Below are 19,313 nucleotides of genomic sequence, written 5' to 3'. Positions count from 1 at the left end.
GTTTTATCGCTTGAAGCCCTTGGCAGAGTTTCTCACAACATTCCTCACAGAGACCATGTCATAATGTAAAATCAGGGACATTAGTCAGAAACATACTGCATTCATAAAGTATTGACACCACTTGACTTCTTCCACATTTTTTTGTGTTACAAGGTGGGATTAAAATTGATTTAATTGTAATTTTTTGTCAAAGATCTACACAAAATACTCTAATGTCAGTGGAAGAAAAATTCTAAAATATGTTAAAAGAAATAATGATAATAATAATAACAGTAATATAACTGGATTGCATAAGTATTCAGCCCCCTGAGTCAATACATGTTAGAATCACCTTTGGCAGTGATTTCTGTGTAAGTCTGTAAGAGCTTTGCACACCTGTATTGTACAATATTTGCACATTATTCTTAAAAAATTCTTCAAGCTCTGTCGAATTGGTTGTTGATCATTGCTAGACAGCCATTTTCAAGTCTTGCCATAGATTTTCGGACCGATTTAGGTCAAAATTGTAACTAGGCCACTTAGAAACATTCAATGTCGTCTTCGTAAACAACTCCGTAAACAACTTGTGTTTTAGGTTATTGTCCTGCTGAAAGGTGAATTTGTCTCCCAGTGTCTGTTGGAAAGCACTGAACTAGGTTTTCCTCTAGGATTTTGCCTGTGCTTAGCTCTATTCAGTTTATTTTTCTCCTAAAAAAAACTCCCTAGTCCTTGCCGATGACAAGCATACCCATAACATGATGCAGCCACCCCCATGCTTGAAAATATAAAAGTGGTACACAGTGATGTGTTGTGTTGGATTTGCCCCAAACATAACACTTTGGATTCAGGACACATTTGTTTTGCCTTTTTACTTTAGTGCCTTATTGCAAACAGGATGCATGATTAGGAATGTTTGTATTCTGTACAAGCTTCCTTGTTTTCACTCTGTCATTTAGGTTAGTATTAGTACACCATCCTAAGTGTAATTAACTTAATCATGCTCAAAGGGATAAAAAACGTTTTTTTTTGGCCCGTATATTAATAGGTGACCTTTGCGAGGCATTCGAAAAACCTCCCTGGTCTTTGTGGTTGAATCTGTGTTTGTAATTCAAGTTTGAAATTTCAACATTTAATGTTATATACACAAGTACAGTGAATTGCCTTTCTTACAAGCTCTAACTTCAACAATGCAGTAATCAATAACAATGTAATACTAAAAATAAGAAGGTAGAAAAAAATATAAATAAAAAGAACACAATAATGTAGGTAAGCATACTATATACAGGGTCAGCTGCAGTACCATATTATCAATGTGCAGGGATACTGGATCGATAGAGATACTGTATACAAAAGTATGTGGACACTCCTTCAAATTAGTGGATTAGGCTATTTCAGCCACACCCGTTGCTGACAGGTGTATATAAATCGAGCACACAGCCATGCAATCTCCATAGACAAACATTGGCAGTAGAATGGCCTTACTGAAGAGCTCAGTGACTTTCAACTTGGCACCGTCATAGGATGCCACCTTTCCAACAAGTCAGTTCGTCAAATTTCTGCCCTGCTAGAGCTGCCCCAGTCAACTGTAAGTGCTGTTATTGTGAAGTGGAAACGTCTAGGAGCAACAACGGCTGAGCCGTGAAGTGATAGGCCACACAAGCTCACAGAACGGGACCGTCTGTCCTCGGTTGCAACACTCACTACCTAATTCCAAACTGCCTCTGGAAGCAACATCAGCACAATAACTGTTCGTCAGGAGCTTCATGAAATGGGTTTCCATGGCCGAGCAGCCGCACACAAGCCTAAGATCACCATGCGCAATGCCAAGCATTGGCTGGAGTGGTGTAAAGCTCGCCGCCATTGGACTCTGGAGCAGTGGAAACGCGTTCTTTGGAGTGAGGAATCACGCTTCACCATCTGGCAGTCCGACGGACAAATCTAGGTTTGGCAGATGCCAGGAGAACGCTACCTGCCCTAATGCATAGTGCCAACAGTAAAGTTTGGTGGAGGAGGAATAATGGTCTGGGGCTGTTTTTCATGGTTCAGGCCCCTTAGTTCCAGTGAAGGGAAATCTTAACGCTAGAGCATACAATTACATTTTAGACGATTCTGTGCTTCCAGCTTTGTGGCAACAGTTTGGGGAAGGCCTTTTCCTGTTTCAGCATGAAAATGCCCCTGTGCACAAAGCGAGGTCCATACAGAAATGGTTTGCCGAGATCGGTGTGGAAGAACTTGACTGTCCTGCACAGAGCCCTGACCTCAACCCCTTCGAACACCTTAGTTGGAACGCCGACTGCGAGCCAGGCCTAATCGCCCAACATCAGTGCCCGACCTCACTAATGCTCTTGTGACTGAATGGGAAGCAAGTCCTCACAGCATTGTTCCAACATCTAGTGGAAAGCCTTCAGAGAGGAGTGGAGGCTGTTATAGCAGCAAAGGGGGGACCAACTGCATATTAATGCCCATGATTTTGGAATTAGATGTTTGACGAGCAGTTGTCCACATACTTTTGGTCATGTAGTGTGTATAGCGTAGTCCGTGTAGCCATTTTGTTAGCTATTTAGCAGTCTTATGGTATGGGGATAGAAGCTGTTCAGGAGCCTGTTGGTGTCAGACTTCATGCACCAGTACCGCTTGCCATGCGGAAGCAGAGAGAACAGTCTATGGCTTGGGTGGTTGGAGTCTTTAACGATTTTCCGGGCCTTCCTTTCACCCCGCCTGAAATAGAGTTCCTGGATGGCAGGGAGCTTGGCCCCAGTGATGTAATGGGCTGTCCGGACCACCCTCTGTAGCGCCATGCGATTGAGAGCGGTGCTGTTGCCATACCAAGCAGTGATACAGCCAGTCAAGATGCTCTCAATGGTACAGCTGTATAACTCTTTGAGAATTTGAGGGCCCATGCCAAACCTCCTGAGGGGGAAGAGGCGCTGTCATGCCTTCTTCAGGACTGCGTGTGTGGACCATTTTAAGTTCTTAGTGATTTGGACCCCGAGGAACTTGAAGCTCTCGACCCGCTCCACTGCAGCCCTGTTGATGTGGACTTGTTCGCCAGCCCCCCCCCCCTTCCTGTAGTCCACGATTAGCCCCTTGGTCTTACTGACATTGAGGGACAGGTTGTTGTCACTGACCTCTTCCCTGTGGGCTGTCTCATCGTTACCGGTGATCAGGCCTACCACCGTCAAGTCGCCAGCAAACTTGATGATAGTGTTGGAGTCGTGCATGGCCACGCAGTCGTGGGTGAACAGGGAGCACAGGAGGGGACTAAGCACAAACCCCTGTGGGGCCCCTGTGTTAAGGGTCAGCGTGGCGGAGGTGATGTTGCCTACCCTCACCACCTGGGGTCGGCCGGTCAGGAAGTCCAGGATCAAGTTGCAGAGGGAGGTGTTCAGTCCCAGGGACCTAAGCTTGGTGACGAGCTTGGAGGGGACAATGGTGTTGAATGCTGAGCTGTATTCACTGCTCGACTGAGGGACCTTACAAATAATTGTACAGTCGTGGCCAAACATATTGGCACCCTTGCACCTTTTTGAAATAATGCACAATTTTTTCCAGAAAACTGTTGAAATAAAAAAATATTTTGGTCTCCACATATGTATGTCTTGGGGGTGCAGTTGAACAAAACAAAAAAGTCAGAATAATTTACAAAATCTTAGCTTATTCCACAAAGAAATCCTAAAATGGCCAAGACAATATTATTGGCACCTTCTAGAAGTACGATACCTAGTCAGTTGTACAACTGAATGCATTCAACTGAAATGTGTCTTGCGCATTTAACCCAATCTCTCTGAATTAGAGAGGTGCAGGGGGCTGCCTTAATCGACATCCACGTCATCGGCACCTGGGGAACAGTGGGTTAACTGCCTTGCTCAGGAGCAGATCGACAGATTTTTACCTTGTCAGCTCGGGGATTCGATTCAACAACCTTTCTGTTCCTGGCCCAACGCTCCTACCCGCCAGGTTACTTGCCGCCTCAAGTAGTTAGAAATAGTTTGATTTCAAGCAGATGATTCTCCTTTACCTTGAAATTGAACTCACCTGTGGTGAGTTGCAGGTGCCTGCAATATAAAAATCACTAATTTAACCAATTTGAATAGAGAAAAGGACTCATTCTCCGGTTTTGTGTCACTGTGTGTACAGGAATGAGCATGGAGAAAAAAAAGAAAACCAGATAATTATCTTAGGAGGTCAGACACAAGATTGTAGCCAAGCATGGACAATCTCAAGGCTACAAGTCCATCTCCAGAGACCTTGATGTTCCTGTTTCCTCCGTACGTAATCAAGAAGTTTAAGGCCCATGCTACTGTATCCAACCTCCAATTGGGGTTGCTTTGCTGACTCTGGCACTGGGTGCCTTGTACGTGTGCATGGCATCATGAAATCAGGAGAATACCAAGGCATTTTGGAGCGCAACGTTGGACCCAGTGTCAGAAAGCTGGGTCTCCGTAGAACGTCATGGGTCTTCCAGCAGGACAATGACCCCAAACACACTTCAAAAAGCGCCCAGGAATGGTTCAAGACAAAACACTGGACTGTTCTGAAGTGGCCAGCAATGAGTCCAGATCTAAATCCCATTGAAAACTTGTGGAGAGATCTGAAAACAGCAGTTGGGAGAAGGCACCCTTCATATCTGGGCGAACTGGAGCAGTTTGCACAAGATGAGTGGGCCAAACTGACAGTACAGAGGTGCAGGAAGCTCATCAATGGCTATAGGAAGCACTTGATTGCAGTTATTTTGACCAAAGGCTGTGCTACCAAATATTAAGTCTAGGGTGTCAATAATTTTGTCAATGCCATTTCAGTTTATTTTCTGACTTAAATGGATATATTAAGTACTGAATCAAAAACAAAGGTTCTGTAATATAAACAGTGAAATAAAGAATTGTGGAGACCAAATACTTTGTTCAATTTCAACTTATCTTTAGGGAGAAAATTGTGAGCCGTGAACATGGAAAACCTCCCTGAGATCATTGAATAATAGAAGAAGAGTAGTCAATGCTTTCCCATGATGCAACAGTAGCAGTGGCAGCGATGGCAGAAATCCTGTGAGGCAGAGCATCAGCTGAACAAATGTAAACAGCTGGGGTCAGGAACTAAGGCCATAAAGGAGGGATTATGAATATTTCTGTAAATGCATCATTCATGTCTTTCTCTGTGGTGCATTTTTAGCTATGCAAATTAAGCTGATTGATTGACCAAATATCCTTTCTATTTCTTGTCAGTTTCACCATGAAACATCATTTTATTGTGGGCCGTCTGACAGAGGGATGCTGAGGGGTATTAGAAATAAACATAAAAAATGTCCACATTAGCTTTGTTTTCTGCTTCCTTGAGGTAACTCATAAGATAGAAATATTGCTTCAGGGTTACATACAACGCTATAGGCTACATAAGACTGCGTCACAATACTATTTCAAGACCCTGTTTCCATTGGCTTTACTCAAACTATTGCCAGAATCCATGTTTAAACATAACAAGATGATGCAGACTTGTAATGCATGTACATCAAACTTGTAATTAAATCCCAAACATTATTCACTTGCAATTAAATGTCATTATGTCTTTACAGTACATCCCTTGGAGAGAAAAAAGACTAGACTACATTTCTATTTAATTTTCTTCCCCTTCATTATCAGTATGTCCATACCTAATATGGGACTATACAATATCGGTGTTCAGTCCACTTCCTGAATATGCAGCATGGTCCCATGCCTGGACCTCATATTGTGCATCACACTCTTCTATGTTATTGTTGTTGTTGATTGTTGTTATTGTTTTTCTGGTGTGCATAGAACACCCCCTTTGGGCACACGATGAGCCTTTTTCATCCCGCAATGTAAAAAAAAATTATATTCCTCTGCTGGTCAAGAAACCGTGTGAAAATAATCACTGGCTGGGATTAGAGTCCATTCAGCTCTCTCTCACTCTCCTCTCCCTTAAGGATTTCTCTCTCTCTCTCTGTTGGGCTTTGGCCTATTTTTCTGCTCTCTCTCTGCAGTTATTTGCACCCCCATGGCTGTGGTGGAGAGGAAATAACCTCGTATCAGAGGCCAGCACAATGGGATTGCCCTGCAGTCCTCCAGCTTTATCCACTGAGATAGCGGTGGGCGGACGAGGTTCCAGGCACGAAGGCAGTGGCACGGGACCGGAAAGGCCGCAGAGCAGCGCACAGCAGATGGATCTAGCCCATGAGGGAGGTGGTAGACCCCCACCCCTCCCCACTGGGTAGTACATAGCAGCACTTTAATGGTTATTCCGCTGATAATGGTGCTGACTAGGGAAACCTTACTGCTGTTCTGTTTCTGTCTGCGCTTCACAACTAAAACTATGTAACCTAGTGGTGAGGACGGAGCACAGCCAGAGGGTTGAGACACCCTCCAGAGGACCACGGTGGTATTGCAGGCAGCAGACAGTCAGAGAAACATGAGTGCTGGATTATTATTTTTCCAGGGCATTTTGTGCCACGGCAGTATCCAGCAGGTGGTGCTGCTGAGACAGATTTGATCAATGTGCTCTTCAGCCAAGCATCAGCAGGTCTCCAGAGGATGGAGGAATGAGGAAGTGGAGGGGCACCCACATTAGGAGAATCATCATAACTCTGGGTGTCTGGCATGCAGACAAGTATGATGGCTGCTGTAAATCCAGCATAAGAGAAAAATGTAAAATATAAAAAGAAAGAAGCCGTCATACAGGCTGCGGGGGAGACGGATCCCCTGCATTACTTTATGAATTAGAGGGGTCTCAAGGGGAGAGTGTTCTTTACTGCTCTGGGGGGAGCCATACCTCATCATAACAACAGACAGACAGACAGACAGACAGACAGACAGACAGACAGACAGGACTAATTACAACCACTGCAGTTTGCGCTCCTCTGACACCAAGCAACCCCATGGGTTAATTACTGCCTTTTCTTCTCACTTCTGAAGAGAGGAAACAACCATTTGTTTGTTACATACAAAGAATAAACATGTAGTTTGTCAAACTTTAGTTAATTACACACTGTTTTGTGATAATTGAAATAATATAACATTCTAGTTTTCTCAAATTCTCAATGAGGGCATTAATGAAATGACAACTGGCAATAGTGATGATAATCCATTAAACACCAAACATCAGAGCATGAGATGAGATCCACACCAAGGTAATCAATCAGATAGTGCTTGGCTGTATGCTGCTGTGGGCGATACACTGTAGTGTCATTCATTATTCACACTTACAGACTCTTCATAATAAAGTAGGCATAGTGAAAAATGGAGGTAGTGGACTTGTAGCAGCTTAGATGTGAACTCTTTGTCTCCTCCAGCTCTGGCTTCATTGGCCCACTGATATACTCTATCTACCAGCTTGCCATGTGTTTGCCATGCCTTGTGGCGTATTGGAAGTTATTGGGGCATTGTGGATGTGTCTGTAAATAAAACTGTGATGCAGCCAGTAGGAGGAATCCTAGTAGCCCAGGAATGAAGGTGAGGGGGTAGGCAGGCGGACAGGAGTGAAGGGGAGGGGGGTAGGTAAGGGGACAGGAGTGAAGGGGAGGGGGGTAGGTAGGCGGACAGGAGTGAAGGGGAGGGGGTTAGGTAAGGGGACAGGAGTGAAGGGGAGGGGGGTAGGTAAGGGGACAGGAGTGAAGGGGAGTGGGGTAGGTAAGGGGACAGGAGTGAAGGGGAGGGGGGTAGGTAAGGGGACAGGAGTGAAGGGGAGGGGTGGGGGGTAGGCAGGTGGACAGGAGTGAAGGGGAGTGGGGTAGGCAATTGGGGACATGAGCGGAGCGGGAGCAGCAGATGGTTTTGGGCGTCCCATTAGCAGTGTCCCGTCAGTCAGAGCCAGCTGCCACTCTATGTGCCCCTGAGAGGACGGCCATCGCCCCCAGAGGAGTCCCCCTCAGCCCCCCCAGCCCAGCCACAGACAATCCCAGCCTCCCCAGCCCAGCCCCAGCCAATCCCAGCCTCCTCAGACTGCTCTTTCACATGAACACATCTGCATTCAGCTTTATAGAGGGAAGAAGAACTGTTTGGGAATTTGGCTGAATTTGACATTATATAACACTGTGGCAGCGGGATTCCAACTTTATGTTGTACTTCAAACTGGCTGGTACAGGATGTTTTTATGGAACAGTCAAGTGCTATTTCTCACAAACTGAATGTGACATATTACATGACATTTTACTAATTAAAACTAAAGTGCTTGATGACTCATACTGAATATGTAATGGTATATTGATAGCGTTTTTGTATGGTTCTGGCGTTATTTGAGGGCCTTGTAATAGATACAGTGCATTCGGAAAGTATTCAGACCCCTTGACTTTTTCCACATTTTGTTACGTTACAGCCTTATTCTAAAATTGATTAAATTAAAAATGTTCTTCATCAATCTACACACAATACTCCATAACAACAAAGCAAAAACAGGTTTTTATAAATTTTTGCAAATTATAAAAAAAAAAAAACTGAAATACCTTATTTACATAAGTATTCATTATGGGGTATTGTGTGGAGCGTGATGAGGGAAAACAATCAATTTAATCCATTTTAGAATAAGACCTTTTACTCAGTACTTTGTTGAAGTACTTTTGACAGCGTTTAGAGCCTCGAGTCTTCTTGGGTATGACGCTACAAGCTTGGCTCTCCTGTATTTGGGTAGTTTCTCCCATTCTTCTCTGCAGATCCTCTCAAGCTCTGACAGGTTGGATGTGGAGGGTCGCTGCACAGCTATTTTCAGGTCTCTCCTGAGATGTTTGATCGAGTTCAAGTCCAGGCTCTGGCAGGGCCACTCAAGGACATTCAGAGACTCCTGCATTGTCTTGGCTGTGTGCTTAGGGTCGTTGTCCTGTTGGAAGGTGAACCTTCGCTCCAGTCTGAGGTCCTGAGCGCTCTGGAGCAGGTTTTCATCTCTGTACTTTGCTCTGTTCATCTTTCCCTTGATCCTGACTAGTCTCCCAGTCCCTGCCGCTGAAAAACATCCCCACAGCATGGCATGATGCTGCCACCACCATGCGTCACCGTAAGGATGGTGTCAGGTTTCCTCTAGATGTGACGCTTGGCATTCAGGCCAAAGAGTTCAATCTTGCTTTCATCAGACCAGAGAATCTTGTTTCTCATGGTCTGAGAGTCCTTTAGGTGCCTTTTGGCAAACTTCAAGCAGGCTGTCATGTGCCTTTTACTGAGGAGGGGCTTCCATCTGGCCACTCTACCATAAAGGCCTGATTGGTGGAGTGCTGCAGAGATGGTTGTCCTTCTGGAAAGTTCCCCCATCTCCACAGAGGAACTCTGTAGCTCTGTCTGAGTGACCATTGGTTTCTTGGTCAATTCCCTGACCAAGGCCCTTCTCCCCCGATTGCTCAGTTTGGCCAGGCGGCCAGCTCTAGGAAGAGTGTTGGTGGTTCCAAACTTCTTTCATTTAAGAAGGATGGAGGCCACTGTGTTCTTGGGGACCTTCAATGCTGCAGAATTTTTTGATACCCTTCCCCAGATCTGTGCCTCGACACAATCCTGTCTCGGAGCTCTACGGACAAGTCCTTCGACCTCATGGCTTGGTTTTTTCTCTGACATGCACTGTCAACTGTGGGACATTATATAGTCAGGTGTGCCTTTCCAAATCATGTCCAATCAATTGTATTTACCACAGGTGGACTCCAATCAAATTGTAAAAACATCTCAAGGATGGTCAATGGAAACAGGAGGCACCTGATCTCAATTTCGAGTCTCATAGCAAAGGGTCTGAATACTTATGTAAATAAGGTATTTTTGTTTTTTATTTTTAATACATTTGCAGAAATGTCTAAAAACCTGTTTTCGCTTTGTCATTATGGGGTATTGTGTGTAGATTGATGAGGAAAAATATTAATTTTATCAATTTTAGAATAAGACTGTAACATAACAAAATGTGGAAAAAGTCAAGGGGTCTGAATACTTTCCAAATGCACTGTATATACTGTGTTCAGGACTGTGTTCAGGACTGTGTTCAGGACTGTATGCTACATACATCATGAACCATATACTGTACGTGTAGTGATTGTGTTTATGGTATATGAGTGTAAACCCAGATCAGTGCCATATAATGGTTGAGTCCACCCTGCTATCCCAGTGTGTGTGGGCCCAGCTGAGACCCAGGAGGCAGTGCTACCCCGGCCAGACCCCAGAGTATATGGGCCCAGCTGGGGCCCAGGAGGCAGTTCTACCCCGGTCAGACCCAGACAGCTCTGTAGCTTTAATAACTGGAAGTGGTAATGATGGGATTTCCTTGCCCAGACAAGCAGGTTGCTCCTGTCACTCAATCTGACCCGCCGTTTTAAAGCAGAGTGGCTGTGTCACGCTTCCCATACACACCATCACACACACATCATGTGTCCCCCCCTTTTCAACCCAATCCTTTCTTCTTCACTAGTTGTTCCACTCTTTTCTTTTTAATAGCTCTTTGTTCTCTGCTATTTTTATCCCCCATGTTGAAATTTGCTCATCTCCATGGCAACTGTATTGAAAGCTTTAACTGTCTAATGTGGTCCCTTTTTCTACTTTATAAACCTTCATGGTCCTCTCTAAATGTTAGTTACGTGGAGATCAGTATATTGCCACATTGTTTCATTTTAAGATGCTGTTTGAATGTCTTAAGTGTTCCCGTGCCTGCTGCCTCCCCTGCATCTCTCTCCATGCTGTGTCCCCCCCAAACTTCCCCTGCATCTCTCTCCATGCTGTGTCCCCCCCAAACCTCCCCTGCATCTCTCTCCATGCTGTGTCCCCCCCAAACCTCCCCTGCATCTCTCTCCATACTGTGTCCCCCCCAAACCTCCCCTGCATCTCTCTCCATGCTGTGTCCCCCCCGAACCTCCCCTGTATCTCTCTCCATGCTGTGTCCCCCCCAAACCTCCCCTGCATCTCTCTCCATGCTGTGTCCCCCCCAAACCTCCCCTGTATCTCTCTCCATGCTGTGTCCCCCCCAAACCTCCCCTGCATCTCTCTCCATGCTGTGTCCGCCCTCGCCTCCCCCCTTCCCCCCAGGATAGGATTGAGCTGTCTTTACCTCTCTGAGCCAATGGGCATGCTGTTGTAGAGTAAATCTGCACTATCCCATGCCTCACTCAAGAGAGCCAATCGGATGCCATGCATTATGCCACCACTGTGAGGCCTACTTTTGTGAAACAGAAAATCTCAGTGTGTGCTTCAGTGCAGGGGTTTCCCCGGTTTTAGAATTTCATCCATGTCTCCTGACACCTCCCCCCTCAGCAGAAACATGTCACTATGCGTCTAGTGCCTCTCTTTCATCCGCCTCTGCGTGGATTGGATCAAATGCGCTGTGCAGTGCACCACAATGTCTCTGCTTGGATACCGTATCTATGAGAGGAGGTAATGCCACTGCCACCTCAGGATATTTCATTAGTCAGGAGGGTTTTCTTCAGCGTGTTCACCACTCTACTGCTGGTGCGCAGGCCATTAGTCATCCACTGGTCCTTGTGTTGTCTGCCATCTACTGAGTGTGTGTGAGTGTGTGCACATGGATACTTGTGTGCGCCACAGGAGGTTGGTGAGGACGGCACCTTAATTGGTGAGGACGGGCTCGTGGTAATGGCTAGAGCAGAATAGGTTTCTAGGTGTTTGATGCCATTCCATTCGCTCCATTCCAGCCATTATTATGAGCAGTCCTCCCCTCACCAGCCTCCTGTGGACTGTGCGCAAGGGTGTGTGTGTGAGTGCGTGCATGTGTACCCACTAACAGGGATCCTACCAGTCACATCCCTGCTGAACAAAACAGCATAGACCAGAATACATTTCAAGCTGGTTTATGCTGGTCCATGCTGGTCTATGCTGTACAGTGCTGGTCTGATGCTGGTCAAGCTGGTCTGACCAGCATGGTCTAACTGGTTCTGCTGGCCGATCAGCATGGTCTAGCAGGTTATGCTGGCAGACCAGCACGGTCTAGCTGGTTATGCTGGCATACCAGCCTTCAATGTGTTTTGGACACTGGTGAACAGCATAAGCTAAAGCAAAACCATCATCAAGTCACATTATGCTGGTTTACAAAGTGATGTTTAAATCTTATTGGAATCCAGCCAGAGTGGATTCCCAAAATCTGCATTCAGAATGACTGCCAGGGTTAGAAAGACGAATGAATGAGACTCCCTAAACCGTCTAAACTGGAACAACCATTTCAGTAACGGGTGTAATAAGTCCAACTAACAGATTGGATTAGTTTTGAAAAATGTTATTTCTTTGTGTAGCATAAGGAAAGTAATTGATTAATGAATCAATCAACACTGGCGTACCCCGCAGCCCCCACAAGGCGTGGGGCCCACGGGGTCTTTTCTCTCAGCCTCATTGCAAAATGTGTAGAATAGCAGGAAAGTAGCCTTAAAAATGCTAAATTCTCTCAGCTTCATGGCAAACTGTGTAGAATAGCAGGAAATTAGCTATAAAACTGCACATTTTACTCTCTGCCCCATGGTAATATGTGTAGAATAATATGAGATTAGCTATACCTTGCTCAGACTTTGCGGGGGACCCCGCGAAACTGCGGTACACCACTGTCAACCAATGTACATGCAAAAACACAGTTATTGAAAGAAACAATTCTAAAAATCTAACTGCAATAGGGCATGCTGGGAAATATGATAATGATGGGAGTGGTTTTGCTCACCAGCAAAATTATGATTATTTGGGAGTCAACCTCACTTGGGATTTGAACTCACAACCTCTTGGTCACTAGCATAGCACACACCCCACAAGCTTTGGGGGCCCCCAACCCCATCATCATACCTCCTGTTTTACAGGTTTGTAATGTATAATCAGACAAAATATACCTTGAAATAGTAAGATAACATGTTTTGCTAACTATTTAATGGGTTGTGTGATGTTTAAGGTGAAAATGCTAAGTCTCCACATTATAGGATTTAACATGGAGGTGAACCTAACTAAATGGTGTAGTGGACTTTTCAAAGTTATAAATATACATTTTTAAGCAAGGTCCGGATTACTTTATTTTATTAAACGAAGGCTCAGATTTATATACTTATATGTTGCACTATCGAATCCTTGTAGTTAGATGTTTTAGTTTGCCGTAATTGATGGTTAGAAAGTTTGCTAGCTAAGCCCTAGCTATATGCTACCTGTGTGAAGTGATCCACAATAAGGATTAGCCACAACGGTGGAATTTGCATTTCGCCTTCAAAATAAAAGTCCTGCATTGAAAGTGATTCAAATGGGTACAAATCGTGGAATCATGCCATATTTGCACTAGATAATGCTAAACAAGGTCGGAATGTTGATATAAATTCAATAAAAAACGATAATTAGTTACTTTGTCACAAAAAAAGAAAAGAATCAGTTGAAATCGCACTGTGGATGTGTTAGACTTTAGAATTGCATTGGAGGCATACTCATTTGCACTGTACAGCCTTACCTATGGATCTTTGGATCAGCCTACTCGGTGACACCCACAGATTACAATAAGTATGCCCCCAATGCAATTCTACAGTCTAATACATCCGCAGTGCGATTTCAACATATTTTTTTTATTTTTTTTGTGTCAAATTAACTAATTATTGTCTTTTATTTAATTGAATTACAGAAAATTAGTTTCAAAACTGACAAGTTTTCTTTCAGCCTCATGGAAAAATGTGTAGAATAGCACGAAATTAGCTCTAAAACTGCACATTTTTCTCTCTGCCCCATAACATGTTGTTGTTATGATAATGTTATTTGGTTTAGGACTGGCTAACGCTACCACACATTCATGGACATTACCATGCACATATTGTGTAGACCTGTGCTGGATTTATGGCATTTTTAGAGCTCAATGAATAATTCATTTTTTATTTTTTACTGATGATTTTGAACCCCTGCTTAGATGAAACCTCTCTCCTGGATGAAACAATTGATCAGTCACTCTCCCCCATCCTCACGTACAGGTACTCCTGGCCGGCTGAGTTTAAGTCAATGCAAACACAACAATATTTAGGATATCTAGTTTATTCTGTATACTGATTAGCTTTTGAAAGAAATCCTGATCATGCTGCGAAGCAATTGTGGTTCTACAAGGGACCCTGTTTATAGTATCTGTAGGCTATCCAGGGCTTAAAAATATCTCAACATACTGTAACTACTAGACATTTACACAATTGTATTTATTTCACCTTTCATGCTACACAAAGATAAATAACATACATTTTTCTAAACTAATCCAATCTGTAAATTGGACTTATTGCACCCGTCACTGAAATGGTTGTTCCAGTTTAGATGGTTTAGGTAGCCTCATTCATTCATATTTCTAACCCTGGCAGTCATTCTGAAAGCAGATTGTGGGTGAATACAATTTCCAAGTTTTTGATATCCCCAGTCAGGCTGGATTCCAATAGGAATTAGACATCACTTTGCAAGCCAGCATAATGTGACTTGATGCTGGTTTTGCGGGTGACCAGCATACAGTTGAAGTTTGAAGTTTACATACACCTTAGCCAAATACATTTAAACTCTGTTTTTTACATTTCCTGACATTTAATCCTAGTAAAAATTCCCTGTCTTAGGTCAGTTAGGATCACCACTTTATTTTAAGAATGTGAAATGTCAGAATAATAGTAGAGAGAATGATTTATTTCAGCTTTTATTTATTTCATCACATTCCCAGTGGGTAAGACGTTTACATACACTCAAATAGTATTTGGTAGCATTGCCTTTAAATTGTTTAACTTGGGTCAAACGTTTCGGGTAGCCTTCCACAAGCTTACCACAATAAGTTGGGTGAATTTTGGCCCATTCCTCCCGACAGAGCTGGTGTAACTGAGTCAGGTTTCTAGGCCTCCTTGCTCGCACACACCTTTTCAGTTCTGCCCACAAATGTTCTATAGGATTGAGGTCAGGGCTTTGTGATGGCCACTCCAATACCTTGACTTTGTTGTCCTTAAGCCATTTTGCCACAACTTTGGAAGTATGCTTGGGGTCATTGTCCATTTGGAAGACCCATTTGCGACCAAGCTTTAACTTCCTGACTGATGTCTTGAGATGTTGCTTCAATATATCCACATAATTTTCCTTCCTCATAATGCCATCTATTTTGTGAACTGCACCAGTTCCTCCTGGAACAAAGCACCCCCACAGCATGATGCTGCCACCCCGTCCTTCACGATTGGGATGGTGTTCTTCGGCTTGCAAGCGTTCCCCTTTTTCCTCCAAACATAACGATGGTCATTATGGCCAAACAGTTCTATTTCTGTTTCATCAGACCAGAGGACATTTGTCCAAAAAGTACAATCTTTGTCCCCATGTGCAGTTGCAAACGGTAGTCTGGCTTTTTTATGGCGGTTTTGGCACTGTGGCTTCTTCCTTACTGAGCGGCCTTTCAGGACTCATTTTACTGTGGATATAGATACTTTTGTACCTGTTTCCTCCAGCATCTTCACAAGGTACTTTGCTGTTGTTCTGGGGTTGATTTGCACTTTTCGCAACAAAGTACGTTCATCTCTAGGAGACAGAACGCGTCTCCTTCCTGAGCGGTATGACGGCTGCGTGGTCCCATGGTGTTTATACTTGCGTACTATTGTTTGTACAGATGAACGTGGTACCTTCAGGCGTTTGGAAATTGCTCCCAAGGATCAACCAGACTTGTGGAGGTCTACAATTTGTTTTCTGAGGTCTTGGCTGATTTCTTTTGATTTTCCCATGATGTCAAGCAAAGAGGCACTGAGTTTGAAGGTAGGCCTTGAAATACATCCATAAGTACACCTCCAATTGACTCAAATTATGTCAATTAGCATACCAGAAGCTTCTAAATAATAATATGCCATTTAGCAGACGCTTTTATCCAAAGCGACTTACAGTCATGCGTGCATACACTTTATTTTTGTGTATGGGTGGTCCCGGGGATCGAACCCACTGCCTTAGCGTTACAAGCGCCGTGCTCTACCAGCTGAGCTACAGCTGAGCTACGTTGGCAAGCCATGACATCCTTTTCTGGAATTTTCCAAGCTGTTTAAAGGCACAGTCAACTTACTGTATGTAAACTTCTGACCAACTGGAATTGTGATACATTGAATTATAAGTGAAATAATCTGTCTGTAAACAATTGTTGGAAAAATGACTTGTGTCAAGCACAAAGTAGATGTCCTAACCGACTTGCCAAAACTATCGTTTGTTAACAAGAAATGTGTGGAGTGGTTGAAAAACAAGTTTTAATGACTCCAACTTAAGTGTATGTAAACTTCCAACTTCAACTGTACGTGTCCAAAACACAATGAAGGCTGGTCTCCAGCGAAAACACAATGAAGGCTGGTCTCCAGACCATGCTGGTCTATGCTGTTTTTTTCAGCAGGGATATTGTGGCCGCTGACTGGCAGTTCAAATAAATTGTATCACTAAAGGCTTCAGTGTAGCGAGGCATTAGAAACACAACAACACATCCACACTGATGCATACAGAATCACTGGAACTAGTACTGTACAGACACATTAGAGATTGGGAGGGTCAGAGGAGGTGTTCACATGAAACACAAGCAAGACAGAAATAACTCTGGACCATTGAGGCTAATACTGCATGCGCAGACACACACACACACATCCACAGCTGGACCTGCCCACCACTGAGTCCTGTGGTAAAAAGTGTGAACGTGCATGCTTTTAAAAGCCAGTGAGATAATCAATTAAGGTCATCATCAGTTGCATCCTGTGCCAGTCTTCCCAGGTGAAGGGCTGACGGAGCTCACTACTCCTGAGGTACTAAACACTCTCCCCCGCTCTCCCCCTGCTCTCCCCGTGGTCCTCCTGGATGCCCCTAGGTGTCCCTGTCACTGGCCTTCCGTTCTCCATGGCGGTGGTCGGCCCCACCACATCACTTGCCAATGAGGGTGCAGGTGGACCCAGCAGGGCCAGCTGTGTGCGTAATGGCTTCACCTGCCACACCTGTCACGCTTCCAGAACCATTACACACACGTGCATGCACACAAACACACATAGATACGCACAAGTCCAGAAATGTTCATTTAAAACCGAGGTTGCTAGGGTTCACATAACTGGCCTCTTCTTGAAACAGATTTAAACAAGCACTGTTCTCAAGTGCCATCTCCATTAGAATCTCTCCGAGCATATCTGGGGGTATCGGCTGGCCTAGCTGAGTCCAGTTGTATTTCACAGCTAATTTAGTTTTTGAGACTACTTGCAGCCTATGCACTAACTGCAAGATCTTTAGTGTACAGAACATTACCAATGTAGAAGCTGTAACCTAAGGTATTGACTGTTTATAATACAGTAGTATACACTACAGCACAGTACTTGATGTGGTGCGACTACAGTATCTGTGTGAACATTGTGTTGGCATTCAGTATTTTACTACCTTTCAATAGAAAACAGTCGCAATGCAATACAAAGTGGCAGTCCATTGTCCAGATACAGTGCATTCAGAAAGTATTCAGACCCCTTGACTTTTTCCACATTTTGTTAGGTTACAGCCTTATTCCAAAATTGATTAAAAGTATCTATTTACACACAATACCCCATAATGACAAAGCAAAAACTGTCTTTTAGAAATATTTGCTAATTTATTGTTGAAGCACCTTTGGCAGCGATTACAGCCTCGAGTCTTCTTGGGTATGACACTACAACCTTGGCACAGCTGTATTTCGGGAGTTTCTCCCATTCTTCTCTGCAGATCCTCTCAAGCTCTGTCAGGTTGGATGGGGAGTCAGGTTGGATCTCCAGGGATGTTCGATCGGGTTCAAGTCCGGTCTTTGGCTGGGCCACTGAAAGACATTCAGAGACTTGTCCCGAAGCCACTCCTGCGTTGTCTTGGCTGTATGCTTAGGGTTGTTGTCCTTTTGGAAGGTGAACCTTCACCCCAGTCTGAGGTCCTGAGCACTCTGGAGCAGGTTTTCATCAAGGATCTCTCTGTACTTTGCTCAGTTCATCTTTGCCTCGATCCTGACTAGTCTCCCAGTTCCTGCCACTGAAAAACATCCCCACTGCATGATGCTGCCACCACCATGCTTCACCGTAGGGATGGTGCCAGGTTTCCTCCGGAGGTGACGCTTGGCATTCAGGCCAAAGAGTTCAATCTTGGTTTCATCAGACCAGAGAATCTTGTTTCTCATGGTCTGAGAGTCTTTAGGTGCCTTTGGGCATACTCCGAGTGGCTATCATGTGCCTTCTACTGAGGAGTGGCTTCCGTCTGGCCACTCTACCACAAAGGCCTAATTGGTGGAGTGCAGAGATGGTTGTCCTTCTGGAAGGTTCTCCCATCTCCACAGAGGAACTCTAGAGCTCTGTCAGAGTTACTATCGGGTTCTTGGTCACCTCCCCTGATTGCTCAGTTTGGCCGGGCGGCCAGCTCTAGGAAGAGTCTTGGTGGTTCCAAACTTCTTCCATTTAAGAATGATGGAGGCCACTGTGTTCTTGGGGACCTTCAATGCTGCAAACAATTTTTGGTACCCTTCCCCAGGTCTGTGCCTCGACACAATCCTGTATCGGAGCTCTACGGACAATTCCTTCAACCTCATTGCTCTGACAGGTGTGTGCCTTTCCAAATCATGTCCAATCAATTGAATGTACCACAGGTGGACTCCTATCAAGTTGTAGAAACATCTCAAGGATGATCAATGGAAACAGGATGCACCTGAGCTCAAGTACGAGTCTCATATCAAAGGGTCTGAAAACGTATGTAAATAAGGTATTTCTGTTTTTTATTTTTTTATAAATTTGCCAACATTTCTAAAAACCTGTTTTCGCTTTGATGAGAAAAAAATACAATTTAATACATTTCAGAATAAGGCTGTAACGTAACAAAATGTGGAAAAAGTCGAGGGGTCTGAATACTTTCCGAAGGCACTGTAGAGAGAGAGAGAGAGAGAGAGAGAGAGAGAGAGAGAGAGAGAGAGAGAGAGAGAGAATGCACCTGAATAATCACAGAGAGTGCTTCTCGTGGGGCTGATATGGCAGCATCTAATGCATTATGGTGTTGGTGAGGGGGTGTGACCCCAAACTGGAGTGAATGACAGTCAGGCAATCTGTAACAGTGTCTGAGGTCACAGCCGCCCACCCTGAAATACGACCCAATCAATATTGGCAATGAGAAGCGGTGTGACGAGTGGTCTATCAATACCTCTGGGCAGAGGAAGGTAGATTCATAAATCAATCCTGTCCTTCAGTTCCTGCTTGTCCCGGCGCACTTAGAATGGCAAGACAAGGCAGCTACTGTATGTTAGTAGCTTGGGGTAAATTAGTTTTGTGCAATTACAAAATGAAAAGAAAAAATACAATTGCTGCTAAAAAACTTTTTTTTTTTGGGGGGGGAACAGAAGTCAGTAGACCAATGAAATCATTACTGCTGAACCCGCACAAAACTAACTTCTGTCAGGCAGCACTTTATAAA

Source organism: Coregonus clupeaformis, chromosome 27 (assembly GCF_020615455.1).
Source record: "Coregonus clupeaformis isolate EN_2021a chromosome 27, ASM2061545v1, whole genome shotgun sequence".
Lineage (NCBI taxonomy): Eukaryota > Metazoa > Chordata > Actinopteri > Salmoniformes > Salmonidae > Coregonus > Coregonus clupeaformis.
Note: the sequence above shows the minus strand (reverse complement) of the source record.